Genomic DNA, 23,310 nt, shown 5'->3' with positions numbered 1-23,310 from the left:
ACGATTCCGGAGTTTGTGCTTGCCTTCAGTCTTTACCGAGATGTCATCTGTTCGGTACGACCAGATAGGAGGGAAGAGTTGGACCTGTATCTCTTCAGGGTCACGGAGTTGGGCTACAAGTACGGAGGCTTCGGCTTCTATGACTACCATTGCTCCTTTTCTGCCAAAGCCGCAGCTGCGCTCAGTCAATTCCAGTTTACTACTAACTGGGCCAACATTGACACAGAGATATTCTGCAGGCATTCCGCGGGGCTGAAAGCACCGGCTTGCTCTTCATGCCAGTCTATCTATCATACTGGAGAATGGTGTCATAATGCCGCAAGTGCCCCGAGGTCCAATCCTTCTCCTCCTATTCCTGGTCCGTCGGCTGGCATCCAGCAGAATTCGGCGGTCGATAAACTCGGCCGGCCGATCAAGTATCTGGACAGGTCGCAGATCTGCAACAACTACAATTTTGCCACTTGCAATTATAGTCAGTGTCGGTTGTTGCACATTTGCACAAACTGTTTCAGAGCCCATCCGAAAGTCGCATGCTCATTAAAAACCGATAAACATTGCATGAGCGTGGTAAATGTAGAACTCTTGGAGTCGTACTTACAGGGGCACGAGGACGCCTCCTTCTGCGACTTCCTGGTGTCAGGTTTCACCCATGGTTTCCACACAGGTCTGGTGGCATTACCGGAACACACCCATGAGTGTAGGAACTTGCAGTCAGCATCCCTCAACCCCGGGTCCATAGATAGACTTCTCCAGGCAGAGCTAGACAAGGGGTACATCATCGGCCCCTTCTTGTCGTCCCCATTCGAACGTTGGAGGGTCAGCCCCATAGGGGTGGTTACGGGGAAGTTCAGCCGCAAAGAGAGGTTGATATTCGACTTATCAGCGCCACACGGGTTATCCACCCCCAGCGTGAATTCACTCATTCCAGCGGAGGAGGTCAGCATGGTGTACGCCTCCATCGATCAAGCCATTGCACTCATCCTTGCCACAGGCCCTGGGGCGATCTTGTCCAAAGCGGACATATCAGACACCTTCAAGTTGATACCAATCAGGCCAGAACTTTGGCGGTGGCACGGGATCAAGTGGAATTCTCTTTACTATTTTGCAACTAAGTTGACTTTCGGATCCCGCAGCAGCCCTTGGATTTTCGATCAACTGGCGAAAGCCTTGCACTGGATACTAGAGAACAGGTTTTGTTGCGAACACGTCATACATTACCTGGACGACTTTTTGTTGATCGAATCTCTACAGGGCTCGCCCAATGATCTTCAGAGCTTGTTAGCATGTTTCGCCCAACTAGGGGTCCCCGTTTCCTCCAAGAAGGTGGATGGTTCGGCAACCACCATCACTTTCCTGGGCATCGTGCTGGACACGGAGAGCATGTCAGCCAAATTGCCAGAAGACAAGTTGGCTAGGGTCCAGGCAGTCATTCGCAGTTTTGTCACCAGGAGGGTCACCACCAAGGTTGAGCTACAGTCATTGTTAGGCATGTTAAACTTTGCCATGCGCGTTATTCCCCAGGGCAGGTCGTTTGTAGCTAGGTTACTACCACTCCTCTCAGCAGCTCCCTGTCAGGACAGCCCGGTATTTCTGGACAGTCAAGCGCAAGCAGACTTGAGCATGTGGGACCACTTCTTGCGTCACTGGAATGGCGTGTCCATGTTTGTCCCGGCGGTCTCGCATGACTCCCCCGTCATATTCTCCAGCAGCGGGATCAGCACTGGGTTCGCTGCCATTTTTGGCTCCCATTGGCTGAACGGGGCGTGGCCGGGGGAGGTATGCGAGACCGCAGGAACCTCTCAGACAACGGAGGCTAGGGACTTGTATCCCGTAGTGGCGGCGGCTCGCGCTTGGGGTAACCTGTGGACAGGCCGCACCGTGGTCTTCGCTTCTGCTAGTCCTTCCTCCTTGGCCATCCTCGACAGTGGCAAATCCAGATCTCAGCTAGTCATGTCATTGATGAGACGTCTGGTGCAGTTGTCGCTCTTACACAACTTCTTATTCTGTGGTACCCTCATAGGTGATACGCAAGTAGTAACAGTTAACGCTTTAGCTGAGATGAATTACTTTTTATTTTCTCAGGTTTGCCCCGAAGCCGACGCATCGAGAACCCCGTCTCCTCGTCCGGCCACACTCTTTCTCAGCTAAACCGATACCTGAACACGGCCCATGGGCTGTTTGCCAGGTCGCTCTCAGCCAACACCACCAGAGCATACAACACTGGCTGGCGGTTGTACCTCAAGTTCCAACAGGAACACCCCCCAGGCGACCTGGGCCACATAGACTTCATATTGGCGTTCATCGGGTACTGTCACGAGCACATGCATCTTTCTCCCGGCATCGTCAAAACTTATCTGGCCGGGGTCCAACATCATTTGTCTCGCTCGCAGCCAGAAAGAACATCATTGTTTTCCAGTCACGTGGTCAAGGCCACATTGAAAGGTCTACAGAACTGTACCCCAGGTGTCAACCCCCGTAGACAGCCCGTGTCCGGCCCCACATTCAGAGGCATGTCCGATCTGTTGGACCTCAGGCCTTTTGGGGTTCTGCAAAGCTTAGTGCTCAAAGCCGCCATCTACTTGGCCTTTTACGGCTTCATGAGGCCGGGTGAGTTCACGTCACTGTCACTCAGCAGCCCCTTCCTATCCCGCCGACAGTTGGTTCCCAGCCCAGAGGGCTTTGTCCTGTCCTTACCTGTAACTAAGACTTCCCAGTCAGGTCCCTCTACCCTCATCAGGTTCTTCCCCACCTTTCACAAATGGTGTCCGGTCCACGTTCTACGGGAGTTGTCAGAAGCACTAGCCAGTCGCGGGGCTGACACCCCACTGTTGCCTTTCGGGACAGCTGCATTGTCCACATCCCAATTCATAGCACACGCACGCATGCTAGCGACCAATTTGGGTTTAGACCCCCTCTCGGTGTCAGGGCATTCATTCAGGATAGGGGCAGCCTCTGCCGCCTCCAGGCATCAAGTGCCAGCTCACATTATCCGCAAGTTGGGCCGATGGCGGTCCTCTTGTTACAGCCGGTATGTGCCGAACCCTGTCAGTGAGATTCACTGTGCCTTTCAGAATTTGGCGTTGTAAATATGTCAATAAACATGTGTATTTTCATGCTCGATTTTTGGCCTCTTTCAGGTGTACTCTCGACGGAAGCGGTTATGCCACAACTCAAGCCGCCAGTTTATTTAGGGGGTATTTCAGGGAAGTAGGTTCTTTCACACATAGCCCCGGTCACAAGTAGCAAGGCCGATTTATTGGCCTGTATTTGTGGGAGGGGCGTCCTGGCCTATATCTGACTCACAGCTCCTCAGATGGCAACGGAGGGCAGCGATATTCCCCTCCCAGCCCGCCCCATTCTCTACATTCTCCCATAGGGTATACCCTCTTTCAGGTGTACTCTCGACGGAAGCGGTTATGCCACAACTCAAGCCGCCAGTTTGTTTAGGGGGTATTTCAGGGCAGTAGGTTCTTTCACACATAGCCCCGGTCACAAATTGGGAATTGTATTTCAACCCAGAACAAAAACTGTGCTTTGACGGACACTAAATAACTTGACCAGCCACACCAGTAACGACAGATTTAGCTGGATATAAACTTGAGGCCTAGTATTTAGGCGCTGGGTGACAGGTATAGGTTTACTGACAGAATTAGACTTGGAAATGCACAGTAGCGTGTGTGTGAAGTTATTCAGAATGACCCTATGTGCACCTTGAATCTGGTATACCCTTTTAGGGATAAATTTAAAGTATGCCTGATACAGCAGAAACCACTAAATTAGGAAAATGCTAAATTGGGAATTGTATTTCAACCCAGAACAAAAACTGTGCTTTGACGGACACTAAATAACTTGACCAGCCACACCAGTAACGACAGATTTAGCTGGATATAAACTTGAGGCCTAGTATTTAGGCGCTGGGTGACAGGTATACGTTTACTGACAGAATTAGACTGGGATATGGCCAAAAAATAACCACACTATTGATGGTTAAATGCACTTGGTGACAGGCACAGCTTGCCCCTGATGTAGTATATGGCCAAAAAATAAACAGACTATTTCTGGTTAAATGCACTTGGTGTGACAGCTTCACCCTGATGTAGGATTTAGCCCAAAAACAACCACACCATTGAGGGTTAAATGCACTTGGTGACAGCTTGCCCCTGATGTAGTATATGGCCAAAAAATAAACAGACTATTGCTGGTTAAATGCACTTGGTGTGACAGCTTCACCCTGATGTAGGATTTAGCCAAAAAACAACCACACCATTGAGGGTTAAATGCACTTGGTGACAGCTTGCCCCTGATGTAGTATATGGCCAAAAAATAAACAGACTATTGCTGGTTAAATGCACTTGGTGTGACAGCTTCACCCTGATGTAGGATTTAGCCAAAAAACAACCACACCATTGAGGGTTAAATGCACTTGGTGACAGGCTCAGCTTGCCCCTGATGTAGTATATGGCCAAAAATTAACCAGACTATTGCTGGTTAAATGCACTTGGTGTGACAGCTTCACCCTGATGTAGGATTTAGCCAAAAAACAACCACACCATTGAGGGTTAAATGCACTTGGTGGCAGCTTGTGCTGGCACACCACAAGACACAAAATGGCCGCCGATCACCCCAGAAAAAAGTGACTGAAAAATGCTCTGGGCAGCCTAAAAACAGTGAGCAATTCAATAGCAGCAGTTCAATCATCCACAGCTGCAGATCGATCTCTGAATGAAGTCCTTTGGAGGAGTTAATCACTGCCTAATCTCGCCCTAACGTTGCGGCTGCAACCTCTCCCTACACTGATCAGAGCAGAGTGACGGGCGGCGCTACGTGACTCCAGCTTAAATAGAGGCTGGGTCACATGGTGCTCTGGCCAATCACAGCCATGCCAATAGTAGGCATGGCTGTGACGGCCTCTTGGGGCAAGTAGTATGACGCTTGTTGATTGGCTGCTTTGCAGCCTTTCAAAAAGCGCCAAGAAAGCGACGAACACCGAACCCGAACCCGGACTTTTACGAAAATGTCCGGGTTCGGGTCCGTGTCACGGACACCCCAAAATTCGGTACGAACCAGAACTATACAGTTCGGGTCGCTCATCCCTAATCTTAACCCCTTGTCTGCTGAAACGGTCCGTTACAGTAATATATTGCAGTCATAATGCAGTTGTTTGATGTCTGCAAATGGATTATGTCCAATTTATCAGAATACATGGGCATGAAGTCATATGTACTACAATAGCTATAAGATCATATATTAGAATCAAGATTAGATCTCCACATCTCCTCTGATATCTAGGAAGCTATATAGTGATATAACGTTATGTTATTATATAGTGTCTGTCTAGTTTTAAAGTTGAACATTATCATTTAATATACACATCTAATCATTAACCAATAAAACAGTTGTTTGTAAGGTCATTGCATTGTGTTTATGTGATAAATCAGATTCCTGCAGAACTAATAGGGCATGTCTGCAATTCATCACTGCTTTTGCTGTGTGCAATGCTACGTGGACTGAGTACTAAGTAATTATTATCATATGTCATTTTGTCCTATTTATACCTATATTTTGACTGAATCAATACTGTAAGTACAATTAGCCATGCATTTTATAACTGTTTGACAGGCAGTCTATATTTCATAGAATCAATTTTTGTAATGCTTTATCTATGGATTATTTCTATGTTTTACAACTTCTGTATATTTATAGAACCAGTCTACAGCGTTAGACCTAAAACATCTGCAATACAAATATCTGACTGTGATTAAATAACAAAGTAAACAACACATTTTTATGGGAAAACTATTGGGGTCATTTATCAAATTGGTGTAAAGTAGAACTGGCTTAGTTGCTCTCACCAGCCAATTAGATTCTACCTTTCATTTTCCAAAGGAGTGGTCAAAAATGAATGGTGGAATCTGATTGGTTGCTATGGGAAACTAAGCCAGCTGTACTTTACATCAGTTTGATAAATGACCTCATATATCTTCTAGAAAAGGGATCAGCACTTCAGCTAATGTGAAACTATAACTCCTAGCATGCAAACATGCTCAGCTATTATCACAACTCGCAAGTGAATGGAGCATTCTGAGAGTTGTAGTTTCAGAACATCTGGAGTGCCGGAGGTTGCTGATCCCTGCTGGTATGCTTTCACCTTTTCTCCTTAGTCACAAAATTGTAGTATTTTATTGCTACATCTGAGGACTTTATATAGACCTTAATGCAATTTGGAGATGAGCAAATTAAAGTCAAACGATGTCTGTGACGGTCTCTCTGGGAGCAAATGGATAAGGTGGGTATGTATATTTTTTTCTCTGACTAACCTCTGAAAGGGCTCAATTTTAATGTCAGATGCCGCAATCCGCAATGTCATTGCACCCTCTACATACAATGGAATGTGCATTGTGACAAAGTAATTACCGGTAATAACAAATCAAGATTCTTTGTGAAATTCAGTGAAGCAGCCGAATAAAAATTTTGATAACTTTGCTCATCATTAATTATAATTATTGTTGGATATCCAATGGTCATATATGCTTTAGGTTTGAACAGCAGTTAAGCTGCTGAATTACCATGTTCAGCATAAACAAAATTATCAAAAATAGCTAAATTAAGTAACAAGTGATTAAATCTGGCCTGACATACTATGTTTAAATAAAATATATACTATGCATTTGGAAAGTCAAGATTTCCCTGATCAATCTGCACTCAATACCCCATATAAGGCTCACAGCTTACAATGCATATCAGAGCAAAAGCCAAGCCATCAGGAGGGGGGGGGGGGGGGGGGGGGGAAACTGCCCATAGAGCTAAGAGACAGGATTGTGTGGGGGCTCAGAGAGAAATTTACAAAAGATTTCTCCTGCATTGAAAGTTGTCAAGAGCACAGTGGCCTCCATAATTCTTAAATGAAATAATTGTGTTATACCTAGTCTCTTCCACATCACCAAACTAAGTAATAAGAAAGAAGAGCCTTGGTAAGAGAGATGATCAATAACTCAATGGTCACTCTAGTTGAGCTCCAAAGATGCTGTGTGCAGATTGGAGAACCTTCCAGAAGGTCAACCCACAAATCTGAGCCTTATGGCAGAGTGGCCAAAAAGAAAACTCTCCTTGCAGTTTGCAAAAAACAACTAAGGCTACTTTCACACTAGCGTTCGATCGGATCCGTTCTGAACGGATCCGATCATAATAATGCAGACGGAGGCTCCGTTCAGAACGGATCCGTCTGCATTATTTTAGCATATAACAGCTAAGTGTGAAAATAGCCTCGTACGGATCCGTCCAGACTTTCAATGTAAAGTCAATGGGGGACGGATCCGCCTGAAGATTGAGCCATATTGTGGCATCTTCAAACGGATCCGTCCCCATTGACTTACATTGTAAGTCTGGACGGATCCGCACGCCTCCGCACGGCCAGGCGGACACCCGAACGCTGCAAGCAGCGTTCAGCTGTCCGCCTGTCCGTGCGGAGGCGAGCGGAGGCTGAACGCCACCAGACTGATGCAGTCTGAGCGGATCCGCTCCATTCAGACTGCATCAGGGCTGGACGGCTGCGTTCGGGTCTGCTCGTGAGCCCCTTCAAACGGAGCTCACGAGCGGACCGACGAACGCTAGTGTGAAAGTAGCCTAAAGAACTTTTGGGCTGTGAGAAACAAGATTCTTTAGTCTGATGATCTGCCTATATCACCATCCCAGCAGTGAAGCATGGTGGTGGCAACATCAAGCTGTACTGGTGCTTTTCAGTGGCTGGGACAGGGAGACTATGAAACAATACAGAACACTCAGACTAGGCCACAGATCCCACTTCCATCAAGGCAATGACCCTAAGTACACAGTCAAGAGAACACAGGACTTGCTCAGGCACAACTCTGTGAATGTCCTTAAGTGGCCCAGCCAGAGCCCTGACTTTCTGGATCTCTGGAGAGACCTGAAAATAGCTGTTGAGCAAAAATCCCCATCTATCTCGATAGAGCTTGGAAGTATCTGAACATAAGGATGTCAGAAACTCCCCAAATCCAGATGTGCAAACCTTGGGGTATCATTCCCAAGAAGACTGGACTAATCACTACCAAAGATGCTTCCACTAAGTTCTGAATAAAGGATCTGAATTATGGATAGGCAAATTGATTCTACCAGATCGGAATTTGTCCTGACTGAGTTTCCCCAAAAGTTGTGAATCTAACAAACCCTAATGCCAGAAGATGTAAGATATACAAATTTAGATATGCTTTTCCCAGAAACCCAGGGGAGTGTTGACTGGCTTACGACACTCCTCATGCATGCTTGAAGCCTTTCATAAGAAGAAAAAGTACCCCAACCACAGCCTATTAGGCAGCCAAGCAAATTTATTTTCATAGCTCTGTTAGCATCTTCATGACAACTGCCATACATGTAGCAGTGGAGCTCGGGTCTTTAAAGATAGTACCCGCTCCAGAGTGATAATGCTGATCACAGACATTTAACTCTTTAGATGCCATGTCAAATGTGAACATAGCATCTAAGCAATGCACTCCCGGGACTGGAATAGCCTCCCTACATGGTAATTGGGGATGGTTGTGAAAATCTAGAGCCTGCTGGAGGCTCTTATGCATATTAAAAGTATAATCCAATGTTGGTCAGCCGTCTGCTCCATGCTTCACCTTCCAGCCCAGAAGGCATAGATCATGCTGCCTGGCTGTATAGGAGGAGCATGCAGACCCGGGAATCTGCCTGTAAACTCCTCCCACACAGTGCTACAGATCAATCTGTCTAAGAAGGGGAGTACTAAGTGTGATCTGATCATCACGAACAGGACAACTACTGTGAAATGGTGCATTGCGGGCCTAACTACTGTGAAGGAAATACAGTGAGGGAATTACTTATGTGACGGGGCACATTTTGGGCATACCTACTGTGACAGAGGCACAGAGTTGGCATAACTACTGTGAAGGGGCATAACAACTGTTATGGGGACACATATCTACTGTGAATAGGGACAATGAAAGCATAACTGTGAGTGAGACACAATGAGGGCATAACTACTGTGATGGGGGCACAATGAATGGATAACTACTGTGAAGGGGCAGTGTGGAAATAACTACTGTGAGGGAGCACAGTGTGGTCATTACTACTGTTAGGGGCACAATGTGGGGATAACTACAATGAGGGAGCATAGTGTAGACATAAATACTGCTAGCGGGGACAGTGTGGACACAACTACTGTGAGGGGGCACAATGTGAGCATAAATACTGTGAAGGGGTGCAATGAGGGCATAGCTACTGCAAAGGGGTGCAATTAGGGCTTTACTACTGTGAGGGAGCAGAATGGGAGCATAATTACTGTGAAAGGCACAATGTTTTAAAGTATGTGGGGGGTGCTAGAGAAAGGACCCTCCCCAGGTGCCAAACACCTTAAGCACACCACTGACTACAGATCACTGCTCAAAAAATAAATTGTATTTTTATTTTTTTAAGTATTAAAACACAAGCAAAACTATACACATAATAAAGGGCAAAGGTCAGTTTTACCTCACAGGAACACTGTAAAAACAAAACCCATAAAACTGGAATTTGGATTTTTTCCAGCTTCTTACTACATTGTATGCACTATTAAATAGTTATATTAGAAAGTACAACTTGTGCCGCAAAAAACAAGCCCTTACCCAGCTATCTGAACAGAAAAATAAAAATGTCATGGCTGAGGGAAGGCAGGAAGTAAAAAAACAAAAATGTAAATATGGAAAATCATTATATTAGGAAAGTGCTAAAGTGTAATTTTTACTTACTATAAATTCTCTTTCCTTTAGTCCAAAGCAGCAGCACCCATAGGGGGTGCTTCCTTGGGTTTCCGTGTGTCCGTTCCGCACCGGGCCCCCTGGATTGCAGACCCATTCAAGTGAATGGGTCCGTGTCCGTGATGCGGTGAACACAGGGCCAGTGCCCGAATATTGCAGACTCAATATTTGCAGGCCACAATACAGGCACACCCGGGCAATGGCCATGTGCAGGAGCCCTTATTCATAAAGAACACTTTCTGAAAAAAACATGGACATGTTCTTCTACAGCTCCATAACTGCCCCAACCCCCCTTCCCACCTTGCAAAGCTATTAATGAGAGTGGTAAGCTATCATTAGGACTGGGTGTTTGTTAGGTTGCATGTTGGCCCAATTGTTGTCTATAGGACAATATTTCATGAACATATAAAATCTATTTAGTTTTGGATAATTTTATTTTGGTAAAATACATTTCGAACACAATTTTTAAATATATTTTTTTTTATATATTTAAAACATGTCAAATTATGTAAAAACAGAATATTTCAGCAGAAAATTGAACTAGTGTATTTCTCCCACAGAGCAAGGGAGTTATTTATATTCCAAATGTAACACATGGAGTTCCAGTTCCACTTTTGGTGAGTAGACATACAGATGTAGCAGGGTTAACACACAAACTCAACTCAAATGTCTTAACTCATCTCGTTATCTTGAAACAAAAGCCATTGGAAAGCAATTGAAGGTGTTTGCTTAACACATTTAGTTTAGATAACAAGTCACATAAAGCATGTGCGTTAACTCTACTACATCTGTATATACTGATCTAAATGATTTGTTCTGATAAATTTGTTATTAGAAATACATATGTTAACCTTGATATTTTAGTGGTAATAATTAGGATTGAGCGAAAGAAAGCATTCAAAGTAGAATTAATTCAGAAGTTTATGAAATTTTTGATTCGCAACACAACCGGATTTCCTCGTGCTTCGTATTAACAAATCAGTTTTTCCTAAAATGCCGGCTGCACATGTTACAAAGTGAAAGTAAGAAGTCTGGGAACATGAGATCACCCATAATACGGGTGCAACCAGCCAATCTGCAGATACCTATCCCCTGTGATGTCACAGCCCTATAAAACCATCATCCCGCACAATCTCCACCATTGTCCTGTGAGCTGAGCATAGTTAGAGACATAAAAAGTGCTCATGTGCTTGGGACAGTGTTGCTGAAAATGATTAATAGGAGAATATTGGAGAGGAAAAGTGCAGGGAGACTTAGTCTGTGCCTGTTTTATTTATTCCTACATTTACTTATTCCTACATCAGCCGTAAATTTGATTCAATACCAATAACATGGAAGCCCTTATTATCCCAGTGCCAGCGTGCCAACCAATACTATCCACTCTGCACCCCTTAGAGGGGCCAGATCTTAATGATGACCATTGTCATCTTTTGTGGGCTTTAATTCTTTCAAATCATCCTTTAAAGTCTCCAAGTCCTAGAAAAGTCAGCAAGATGCAGAGAGAGGAGAAGCTGGAAGTTCCCAATGACATATTCTTATCAATATTAGATGATGTGGAAAAAGAAGAAAAGCATGTGGCAGAAGAAGGCCATGCAGGGCAAGAGAGCACTGGGGCTGGAGAAGTGGTTATGCAAGAGCTGATTAATTATCTGTGTTTACTGTCAAATAACCTGCACGGGATTGCAGGCCAGAACAGCAATAATATGCATATTGTTCCCCCACCTAACCAGCCAAACCCTATACTAGCAACAGCCCCTGTTTAAAGGTGCCGTGCGGCCATTAACAACAAACAAGGATTATACAGTACGTTCTTCATTACTAACTGAAAGGCATCTGCGGGTTGATTGGCCACAGTCCACCTGCAGCACGGCCGCTCCATTTGGCTGTACCTTAAGGTAGAGTTGCCTAAGTACCTGATTTCTAGCAATGCATGACAAATTAATTGATGGCAAATAGTTTTGATTGAGTAGAACAGTTCAAGTAGAACACTTGTGCAACCGAGCACAATCAAAATCAATGGTAGAACCCAAGCATTAAACCAGGCACCCCCTGCTCAGAAGAGGGGAGGGTGTTGGGACTGTAGTTCGGCTTCGGAGTCCCTGCTCTGACTCCATATATAGCTATGTCAATATATGGAGTCAGTGCTTGGGGACACCCAGTGTATTTAAATCAAATTTAGCCTCTATCTCTGAAAAGTTTCTGCCAGGATTCAAACTCACACCCTTCTGTATTAGAGGCAAGGCACTTAACCACTCAGCTATAATAGCTGCATAGCCAGTTACTTAAAGGGGTATTCTCATCTTAATGATCACTGTTAAATCTGTTAATGATTTAACAGTGATCATTTTTCTAAATATATTTAATTAACTAATTCCCACCCCTTAGAAGAAAATAAACATGTTCTTACCTGACTGTTTTCCGTCTCCTTTGGTTACGGCCATCGCTTTTATCAGGAATCGTGGTGGCTGTGCTTGCGCAGAGGACTTCTTCTCTTCTCCCAGCTGGCCGCGTGCAGTCCCGAAATCGCACGCCGAGGCCGTGCATGCGCTATGGTAATTCCTTCCTGGCCAGTATATTATAATTGCCAGGAAGAAGTCACCAGGGCGTTCAGTCCAGCACGCAGCCTGGCCGGGAGTAGACTTCAATCAAGATAGAGCCTGCCCCCTACTGAGTGCCGAAACCAGGAAGTGGACAGCGTGGCAGGAGCAGGTAAGTATGAAACGGCGTGTTGAGAATACCCCTTTAAAAAAATATATAATATGAGGTGTCTACTGTACTGTACTGAGATCTGAAAAAAAGTTTGTGACTGGATTTGAACTCACAGCTTCTGCATCACAGCCCAGAACTTTAACTACTACACTATATAGCTACATGGCCAGTCCCTAAAAAATATTAAATATGAGACTTCTACTGTATAGGTCTCAGTAGAAATACAGTACAGTAGAAGTCTCATATTTATTTATTTTTAATTAACTGGCTCTGCAGCTATTATAGCTGAGTGGTTAAGTGCCTTGCCTTTAATACAGAATGTTGTGAGTTCGAAGTCTGGCAGAAAATTTTATGAAATACAGGCTAAATTAGATTTAAATACACTGGGGTGTCCCCAAGCACTGGCTCCATATGTGGACATAGCTATATATGGAGTCAGAGCGCTGTCTCACACTGAGGGATTCCCTCACTGTACAGCAATCTTCTGCATACAGATGTAGTAGAGTTAACGCACATGCTTTAAGAGACATGTTATCTAATCTAAATGCGTTAAGCAAACACCTTTAATTACTTTATAATGGCTTTTGTTTCAAGATAACAAGAGTTAAGAATTTTGAGTTAAGAGTTTGAGTGCTAACTCTGCTACATCTGTAGAAATAGAGGCTAAATTTGATTTAAATACACTGACTCGAGCATCGCGCTCAAGCATAGTGATACTTGAGCCGAACTGGTGTTCGGCCGAGCATGCTCACTCAACACTATTGGCAAATACATTTTTTGTGCCAACTTCAGCAAAATTGCTGAATCTAATTTTTCAACAATTTGCTAATCTCTAGTAAAAATGCTGCACTTTGCATTCATTGGAATAAATCTAATCTGATGAGATGACTCTACTGTATTAGTGTTTTGAAACAAAAATGAGAAAAAATACAGAAAATATCATCTAGGACCATCACCAACAACCTCAAAATCTGCTACCTATCTTCCTTCACCACTCTAGTTAGTAGATCTAAGGCTATTAGTGTTGAGCGAGCATGCTCGGCAAAATACCTTTTTGGCTCGAGCATCGCTAGGCTCGGCACATGGCAGTACTCGGCCGAGTACAGCATGTGCTTGAGCGCGATGCTCAAGTCTCCTTCCTGCACGTTTCGCGGCTGCAAAGCAGCCAATAAACGTGCAGTTAAGTACTGCCATCACTGTAATGCCAGTAGCCATGTTGGCTACTGGCATTACAGCGATTGGCTGGCTGGAACGCGTCATCGGGTGCTACATAGCAGGGGCAGAGATAGGAAGAATATTATTGAAAACAATTATATTTTTTTCATAATTTATCCACATTTTTCCTATAAACAGTCCCTGCGGTGAATTGTCACATCTGTGCTGCAATAGCATCTGTGTGTCAGGGCAAGATATTTGCAAAAATATTACTGACAAATATATTTTTTTCTATAATTTATCAATAATCTTCCTATAAACGGTCCCTACAGTGAATTGTCACATCTGTGTGTCATGCCCAGATATTGGGAAATGTATCCACATTTTTGCTATAAACGGTCCTTGCTCATTAAGGGACGGAGAAGTGGCCATGATGCTGATGGTGCACGCAGAGGCTGTGGCCCTGGGCGCGTTGAAACTGTGCCTGCTGCCAGAGCGCAAGAAAAACAATCATCCAAGATACCTAGCGTCATGTCCCAGTTTTCAGAGTGGTGCAGGAGGCCACTCTTGAAGTCAGCCCAGTGCGAGCAGATGGTCGGTTGGATTGCAGCAGATAGTGCTTCCAGTCGGTTAAGCACCAACCTGTCTTCCACCAAGTCCAGTCTCAGTAGCCAGGAGTCTGGTCCACACAATCCTCATCCTCCTTCCTCCCACCATTTACAGTCTGGCCAAACAAGTGATCCCACACTCAGATATTCTGAGGACCTCTTTGCATCGCCATTAAATGATTTGGCCCTCTTGCCAAGCATGCTTGAAGAGGGACCTGAGATCTTGTGCCCTGATTCCCAACCTCTTGAGCATCTAGAGTCACAAGAACATGATGCTGGGGAACGGCAATTAGTGTTAAATGAGGTGGATGATTATGAGACACAGCTGCCAATGACTCAACCACAATTCCTGTCTGAAGAGATTGTGGAAGAGGATGACACACAGTTGTCAATCACTGAGGCTGTGGTTAGTTAAAAAAATCAGGAGGATAATCAGAGTGAGGAAGTGGAAGAGGATGTGCTGGACGACAAGGTCACTGACCCAACCTGGGAATGTGGCAACAAGCCAAGCGAGGAGAGCAGTACAGAGGGGGAGGAATCTGCAGCACTGAAACAGGCTGGAAGAGGCAGTGGGCTGGCAAAAGGTAGAAGGCAGGCACTACCGAACAGGCCTGCAACTGTTCCACAGAGCACCCCTTGCTTAAATTTCCCTTGCCAAAGGGGTAGGTGTTCTGCAGTTTTGCACTTTTTTTAGGAGAGTGCGGACGACAAAAGAATAGTAGCTTGCAACCTGTGCCACACCAAAATGAGCTGAGGCGTGAACACTAGCAACCTCACCACCACCAGCATGATTCGGCACATTTCATCAAAGCACCCTAATATGTGGGTTGAAAGCCTGGGTGTCACGGCATTTGGTTTGCGCTGTGACACTGTTGCCACACTTGTGGTTGCCCGCAGCAATGTGTTGCTGTGAGAGCATGCGGTGGCAGTGTCTCGGCCTTCTGGGTGATTGCCGTGATATGGTTGCCACACATGCTGTTGCTGGTGGTAACGTGTGGTTTGGTATACTTGTGTGTGCACTTCCCTTTTAAGTGGCTTCCTTCCTCTGTCTGTTGTTGGAAGGGTTAACTCTCTTCCTAGTGTTTTGTAAACACTGGGTTTATGTGTGTGTGGGTGTGGCTGCTTGGGTTATTTAGCCTCTGCTGGATGCCTGAAGCTCTGAGTTCCTCCACCCTTGGTGTATGCTAATGGTTCACTGTTCCTGGCTTTTACCATTGACAGTATGTCCAATAAGGTGGCCCTCAAGGACTGGGCAGAATCACCAAACAAGGCTGTAGTACAGCCCCCAGCCAGTAAGCCACAGGTTTATATCAATCTTGCGGCCACGCCCAGGAAACACCATAATCCCCACTAGCCAGAAGATTAACCCCTTTAACACCAAACAGCAGGGAGGCACACCTTAAAGGGGAAGTGCACGTGCAAACCACAAACTACATGTTGCCCCTGGCAACCAGTCTGCACGGCAACCGCAGCAGTGGGCAGTTGTGGAATACCAGCTGCAACATGGTCGTTGCCTTTCCAGTCAGCTTCTGCTATTCACAAGTGAGGAGTGGGCATGGATATTTGACCTCTGTGAGGTTTTACACAACTTTGCGGAATCAACACAGATGGTGAGTGGTGATAACGCTATTATAATCATCCCACTTATGTGTCTTCTCAAATGCTCGCCGCTCACAATTAAGGACAACACTTTGCATGTGAAGGAGGTGGAAATGAGGGAATACATTACACAGGTTGATGATAGCCAGACCACCCTCAGCAAATTAGAGGCTGAAGAGGAGGTGAAGCAGGTGACGGTTACCTCAGCTACAGAAGGTAGTAACCATGGAAGTTTAATTCCACCTGTTCAGTGTGGGTGGGCAGAAAAGGAGGAAGAGAATGAGGAGATTGGGAGTGATCCTCCTGATTATAACAGTGATGTCTCGCCTGTTGGTACTATGGCACACATGACTGACTTCATGTTAGGCTGTCTTTCCTGCGACCCACATGTTTTAAACATTTTAAACAACATGGATTACTGGTTGTTCACCCTCCTCGACCCCCGCTACAAAGAGAACTTCTTATATCTTATTCCTCTGGTGGAGAGGATGAGCAAAATGGTGCAATACCAGAAGATCTTTGTTGAAAAATTGCTCCAAAATTTTCCATCTGACAACGCTGGCGGCAGAGTCCGTACTTCCTTGGCCAACCGATGAGGGGAGACAAGGGGAACACACAGCAGTCCCAGCAGAGGCAAAGCAACACTCTCCAAAGCCTGGGACAGTTTCATGATACCCCGCCAGCACCCTTACCCTAATGTTCGGCCTACTGCCAGAAGGAGAGAAACATTTTGGAAGATGGTGAAGGAGTACATAGCAGAATGTGTCAGCGTCTTCAATGATCCCTCAGTGCCTTACAACTACTGGGCGTCCAAACTGGACACGTGGCATGAACTGGCGCTCTACGCTTTGGAGGTGCTGGCCTGCTCTACCGCCAGCGTTTTGTTTCAGCGTGTATTTAGTGCTGATGGTGGCATTATAACATATAAGAGTATCCACCTGTCAATTAAAAATGCTGACAGGTTGACTCATATAAAAATGAACAAGGCCTGGATTGACCTTGACATCTCGACTCCACCAGAGGAATGCTGATGAACTTAGAGGCACTTTATATGTGTTGTTTTTAATGTAGTTAATAGACTGTATTCCTATGCAAACCCTTCAACCACAAACAAAGGTATATGGTTGAATCTTCCTTTTCTCCTCCTCCTCCTCTTCCATCATATCAACATGCATTGTTTATTCATCACATATAATGCCATCGCATATATGACCTTCAAATATAATTCTTTAGATGGTCCGCTCACCAGATGTCCCTCACATATAATTTTTTAATGGGTCAGCTCACCTGCAGGCACAAATCTAAAATCTTTTACAGGGTCAGCTCACCTGCAGACCCGCAACTCAAATCTTTTACAGGGTCAGCTCACCTGCAGGCCGAAACCTAAAATCTTTTACAGGGTCATTTCACCTGCAGGCCCGCAACTAAATGTGAATAAGGCCCTCCTTTATTTGATATACAGGTTGTATCGGAGTGCCTCTTCCTTGTAATTTTTGGCAGCACTTGCACTTTATATATAAGTAAATATACAGGAAAGATTTTTTTAATGATTTTTTCCATAAAATCAATTTTTTATTTTGGTTTTGTGTGTAAAAGCTTAATTAGATTGTGGGCCTGATGATCACTTTAAGCCCTTTTAAGCTGCATAAGCAGCAGCACGGTGATAATAAATGAGTGGCAAGGTGACATACTGTGGAGATGACAGCATGAGGAGGCCACATAGTGGCACAATGACTGAGTCTGGATAAAAGACTAAGGCCACAGATTGTTTAGAAAAATGCAGATGGAAACAAATATGTGGAGCTGTATGACGGTGACCTGTAGATTAATGCAGACCAGTAGCATAGCTATAGGGGAAGCAGGGGAAGCTGCAGCTTTGGGGCCCTGACCCAGAAGGGGCCCATCCAGTAGGAGGAGGATTATAGGATTTGGTCAAGGCCCCCTCAACAGTATTACACATTGAAATTATATACAGTGTATAGTGTATAAAATGGATGGAACAGCTGCCGGCCCTGGTCTGAGAAAGCGATCTTTACTAGCCATAGGAATGAGGGCAGCATGAAAGGAAGAGGTCACAAAAAATTTATTGTGGGATGGAGCCCCATTCAAAAATTAGCTGTGGGGCCCAGTCATTTCTAGCTATGCCACTGATGCAACGTTGTGTTTATCAATTCCAAAACCGTAATTAATTTGTGGGCCTGGTAATCAGTTCAAGGCCTTTTAAGCAGCATCAGCAGCAGCATGGTGATAAAAATGAGTGGTAAGCTGTCATGGTGTGGAGATGGCAGCATGAGGAGGCAACATAGTGTCACAATGACAGAGTCTGGATAAAAGACTGTATGACAGCCACCTGCAGATTAATGCAGCCAGCAAAATCAAGTTGGGTTTGTCGTTACAACCTCAGCTCATCTGCAGGCCCGCAACAGAAATCTTTTACAGGGTCAGTTCACCTACAGACCCACAACTCAAATCTTTTATAGGGTCAGCTCACATGCAGTTCCGCACCTAATATCTTTTACTGGGTCAGCTCACCTGCAGGCCTGCAACTCAAATCTTTTACAGAGTCAGCTCACGTGCAGGCCCTCGCATAACATTTTTTAGAGGTCAGCTCAGCTGCAGGCCATCTCATATAATGTTTTACAGGGTCAGCTCAACAGCAGGCCCGCACCTAAAATCTTTTACAGGGTCAGCTCACCTACAGGCCCACAACTCAAATATTTTACAGGGTCAGCTCACCTGCAGGCTCGCAACTCATGCTGCTTTGCTTTGAAGTAGTAGCTGTAGCCGTTTATCTGGCTCACTCTCCGAAATCGAACAATGATTCCTCGTTACCAGTGTTCACCATGTTAGGCGCATAAAAGAACATTGAAAGTTAATAGGGAAGATATCCAAATGGATTGTGGGCGTCATGGGGACGTGCGATCAGGCAGAAGTTATCTAGAGTCAACAAAGCGGCAGCAGGGCCTCTCCTGTATAATGTTTCTTCATCCAAAATACTGCATTGACATTCCCTGTAATTTTTTATTTCTCATTACAATAACAGGGCATCTTAAGAGTCCTATATTGTTATTTATCATCACTACCTCCACAAGTTGGGAGTGTGTGATTTGAGCGCCACCCGCTTGCCTTCCTTGGATGTGGTAGCCGCTTCTCAGGCTCCCTCTCTGGAATCAAACACTGATTCCCCATTACCCGTAGTTTACAATGGTTTTGAGCTGACAATTACATCGAAAGTTGATAGGATAGACATCCGAATGGATCGTCACCGTCACGGCAACGTGCCATCGGCCCCAGGTTAACTAGAGTCACCAAAGCGGCAGCAGGCCACCGCCCATAATGTTTTAGATGGTCAGATCAGCAGGCCCTTGCTCCTAATGTTTTTGATGGTCACCAGCAGGCCATCAATCATAATTTTTCAAGGGTGTGTATGATGCCCTCCTTTATGTGTAACTAAGGGTGTATCGGAGTGCCTCTTCCTTGTAATTTTGGGGAGCACTTGCACTTTATATACAAGTAAATATTCAGGAAAGAATGTTTTCTATCAAATTTTCCTCTAAAATCGATTTTTTTTTTCTCTTGGTTTTGTGAGTATTACTGTCAATATGTAAAAGTGGCATACTATTCGGACAACATAGTTCCCAGCAGTGACCAGCGAGTCCAAGATGCATCCATACATCCTCCCCATGCTGTTACAGAACCATGGTGGTGTTACCAATAATTTCTGACATTTTCTTATGAACCAGGCACCTTCCCCTCTTCAGAGCAGGGGGTACCTGGTTTAATGCTCGGGTTCTCCCATTGACTTCCATTATACTCGGGTGCTCGGCCGAGCACCCGAATATCACAATGTGTTCGGCCCAAGCACCCGAGCACTACGGTGCTCGAGCAACACTAAAGGCTATCCTGAGGTGTTAACCACAGCCCACTACAAGGCAGATTAAAATTAGTTGCTAGGACCCTGGTTAAGTCTGCGGAGTAAGGCAGCAGAAAAGAAGTGTGAGCTCAAAGTCAGAAAATTTATAAGGAGCAGCAGTAGAGAAGTACAAGACCAAACCAAGAAAGGCATTAAAATCCAAAATAGAAGAAAAGGAGTTAATCCAGAAACATGCTACAAAGTCTAGACCAGAAAGCTTAGTAGAAACCAAATTAGAAGATAAGGAGTTAATACAGTAATGAACCAGTCTAAGCTAGGATAACTATAACAAGGCTAATGGGGAAAATCTAGAAACAAGCAGAGTTCAGAACAAGGTCTAACAAGATTAAAAGGTGACTGGACATGGAGCTCAAAACAGCAGCCTGGAGTCAAAATCACTTGCAAAGACAAACAGTCAGTGACAGATTCTGGCTTTGGAAAATGCAGCTGAGCCAGGAAACTGAATTTCTCTGTGTCCAATCTCACAGATAGATTGACCAGTTTGGTTGTTTAGCATAGCAACCCTCAAAGAATAGCCTGGATCATTGACATATATGTTTCTAATAATTTATCTGATGTCGCACATTGGGGGAAACTATTAAGGCCTAAACACCATTTTTCTGGCATAGAAAATACAATTAGAAATGTTTTTGAAAAAAAATAGTACATTTTTGGCTATTTGCCCCTTTTTAAAAAGTATAGCATGGGCTGGAGGGTGCTGGGCCCGCACATACAGTATGTAGCAAGACCTATTTAAGATCAGTTATTCAAAAAAAAAAACTGGTGTAAGTTAAACTTAAAATTTACATTGGCCCCTAGCTGACATAGATCTCTGTTTCTTGTGAAGAGACCCTTATGCAATATTCAATAAATATTGAAACATTAAATCTTGGAATGGAATTTTTCTTCACTTGCATTACCTGCATTCAACGAAAGTCAAAATGTTTGGCACCCAAAAATGCTTGTAGAAAAAAATGCATTCATTTCATGGCATTTTGCAAGGCCAAAAAAAAAACAAAAAAGCGCAGCAACTCCTTTTTCCGCCACTGCCCAAATGTGTCATGAGCAGCAAAACAGTTTTACGACAAAATCTGTAACCTAAACACACCAAAAAGGGGCATATAACACATAATAAATGACTGCCTAGGCTTTTATGCTAATATTCATTATTTTTATAAGTAATATGAAATTATATCAATAACAAAAATAAATAAATAAATAAAATAATTCAGGTCATGTCTTAGATCATTGTAAATACCAGAAATCCACTGTATGGAGTTTCTTGAAAAGCACCTTTTCATTTTTTTTTTTCACCTTTTTTTTTTTTCTATTGTAATCTAGAAAACCTACTATGCAATGCAACATATGTCATGAATATATTAAACCATGCACACTTTAAAAGTCTACAGTGCTGACCATTTAACTAGCTTTTATTACAATAAATGTCTAGTAACCAATAGTGAAATCCTTTTTATATGATGTCTTTTAGCATTCCAAGCGTGCCATGCAGCTGTTACATAAAATTGATGTGCTACCTCAGCAACATTATTGAAATGACCTTTTCACATGGCTCTAAAAGCACTATGCACTTTAGCAGGTTGAATGCCAACATAATGTCAAAATTACCCGTTGTTTTCCAACATTCAAAGTTGAGTAAAATCAATATAGTTTGTTTTGCTGGTCACTTCAATAACTCCACATGGGGTGCATTGGATGGATTTCTGTATAGCTTCCACAAAAAAAATACTATACACTCTATACTATGATGAAAAAAATCAGGGACTATTTTTTGTTTTGTTCAGTGTTTCATAGAAAAGCTAGAACACAATGGTTAGAAAAATGAATGAACACATTCAGAACAGGGCAGACTGCTTTTCACACCAATTTTAAACAAATGTTTAAAAAGTATTATTGCTGTTGTATGTTGTATTTTGACAATTTGATAAGAATGCTGCAGCCTTTTTATATTTAATGATGAGCTTTGCGATATTTAGAAAATTTTGGGATGAATATTCACCATAAATTTTGCAAATTTGAGAATTTGTGATCTCCAGTCATTGTTTACTTGATTGCGAAAATCGGCAATGCAATATATTCCCGATAAATTCACTATTAGAATATTCAACATTATTCGCAAATACAAATATATAGCACTATGTTCTAAATATTAGCAAATTCTTGAAGTGGCAATATTTGAGATTAAAATTTGCGATTTGAATATTCACGCTCAACACTATTTATATTCATAAAACATATTAGCTTAATGGTTAGCAAAGCTCTTGGCACCAATGTTGCTTTGTGTTTAAAGTTGATGTCCAAGATAATTAAAAATCTCAGAGAAGCCTCAAAATAATATAAAAAATTGTTACACTCATACTTTTTTCTCTCTGCGTCTCCAGTCCAATTCTTCTGCCGCTGCTGGTGTACAAACTGCTATGATGACATGTCGGTAGGTGCTGCAGTTTGTGAATAAGCGGCGGCAGGAGCACCAGATCAGCAACAAAGAGAACAGCACTGGAGAAAATATTTTTCAATATTAGACTATTCAGTGGCTTGCTGGAATTTTAACTAATCTCAGAAAACCCCTTTATGTCTGCATGGAGTTATATACTGTATTTTTCACCAAATAAGACGTACCGGCCCATAAGACGCACCTAGGTTTTTGAGGAGGAAAATAAGAAAAAAAATATTTTTAACCAAAAGGTGTGCTTTTGGTGGGTTTTAAACTAATGGTCTGTGCATGACACTACGATCTGTGGATGGCACTGTTATTGGGGGGATCTGTAGGTGGCACTGTTATGGGACGATATGTGGATGGCACTGTTATGGGGGAGATCTGTGGATGGCACTGTTATGGGGGAGATCTGAGGGGGGCACTGTTATGAGGGGGATCTGAGGGGGGCACTGTTATGAGGGGGATCTGAGGGGGCACTGTTATGAGGGGGATATGAGGGGGGCACTGTTATGGGGGGTGATCTGTGGATGGCCCTGTTATTGGGTGGGTGATCTGTGGATGGCACTGTTATGGGGAGGTGATCTGTGGATGGCACTGTTATGGGGAGTGATCTGTGGATGGCATTGTTATGGAGGGGGATCTGTGGATGGCACTGTTATGGGGGTGGATCTGTGGATGGCACTGCCATATATGTGTCACCCACAGATCCCCCACCCCATAACAGTGCCATCCACATATCCCCCACCCCATATTAGTGACATCCACAGATAACCCCCCCATAACAGTGCCATCCACAGGTCTCCCCCTCATAACAGTGCCATCCACATATCCCCCACCCCATAATAGTGGCATTCACAGATGCCCTAATCTACCGGAGCTAGACCTGTGGGAGGGGCCGATGTCATGCAAGTGCGGCGGGGGCCGGTGATGTCACTGTACTCCGGCCCTGCCGCTCACTCACTGCTTTATTGCCTAATCATTTTATAATAATATATTTGATTGAAGTTCAGATCCCCAGCCCCATCTGTACTACTTACTAAATGTCCTGTAGCAGGCAGAGCAGGGCAGGTGGGTGGCCGTAACTCACTGATGTTATGTGCC

The sequence above is a fragment of the Bufo gargarizans genome, chromosome 3, assembly GCF_014858855.1.
Source record: "Bufo gargarizans isolate SCDJY-AF-19 chromosome 3, ASM1485885v1, whole genome shotgun sequence".
Classification (NCBI taxonomy): Eukaryota; Metazoa; Chordata; class Amphibia; order Anura; family Bufonidae; genus Bufo; species Bufo gargarizans.
Note: the sequence above shows the minus strand (reverse complement) of the source record.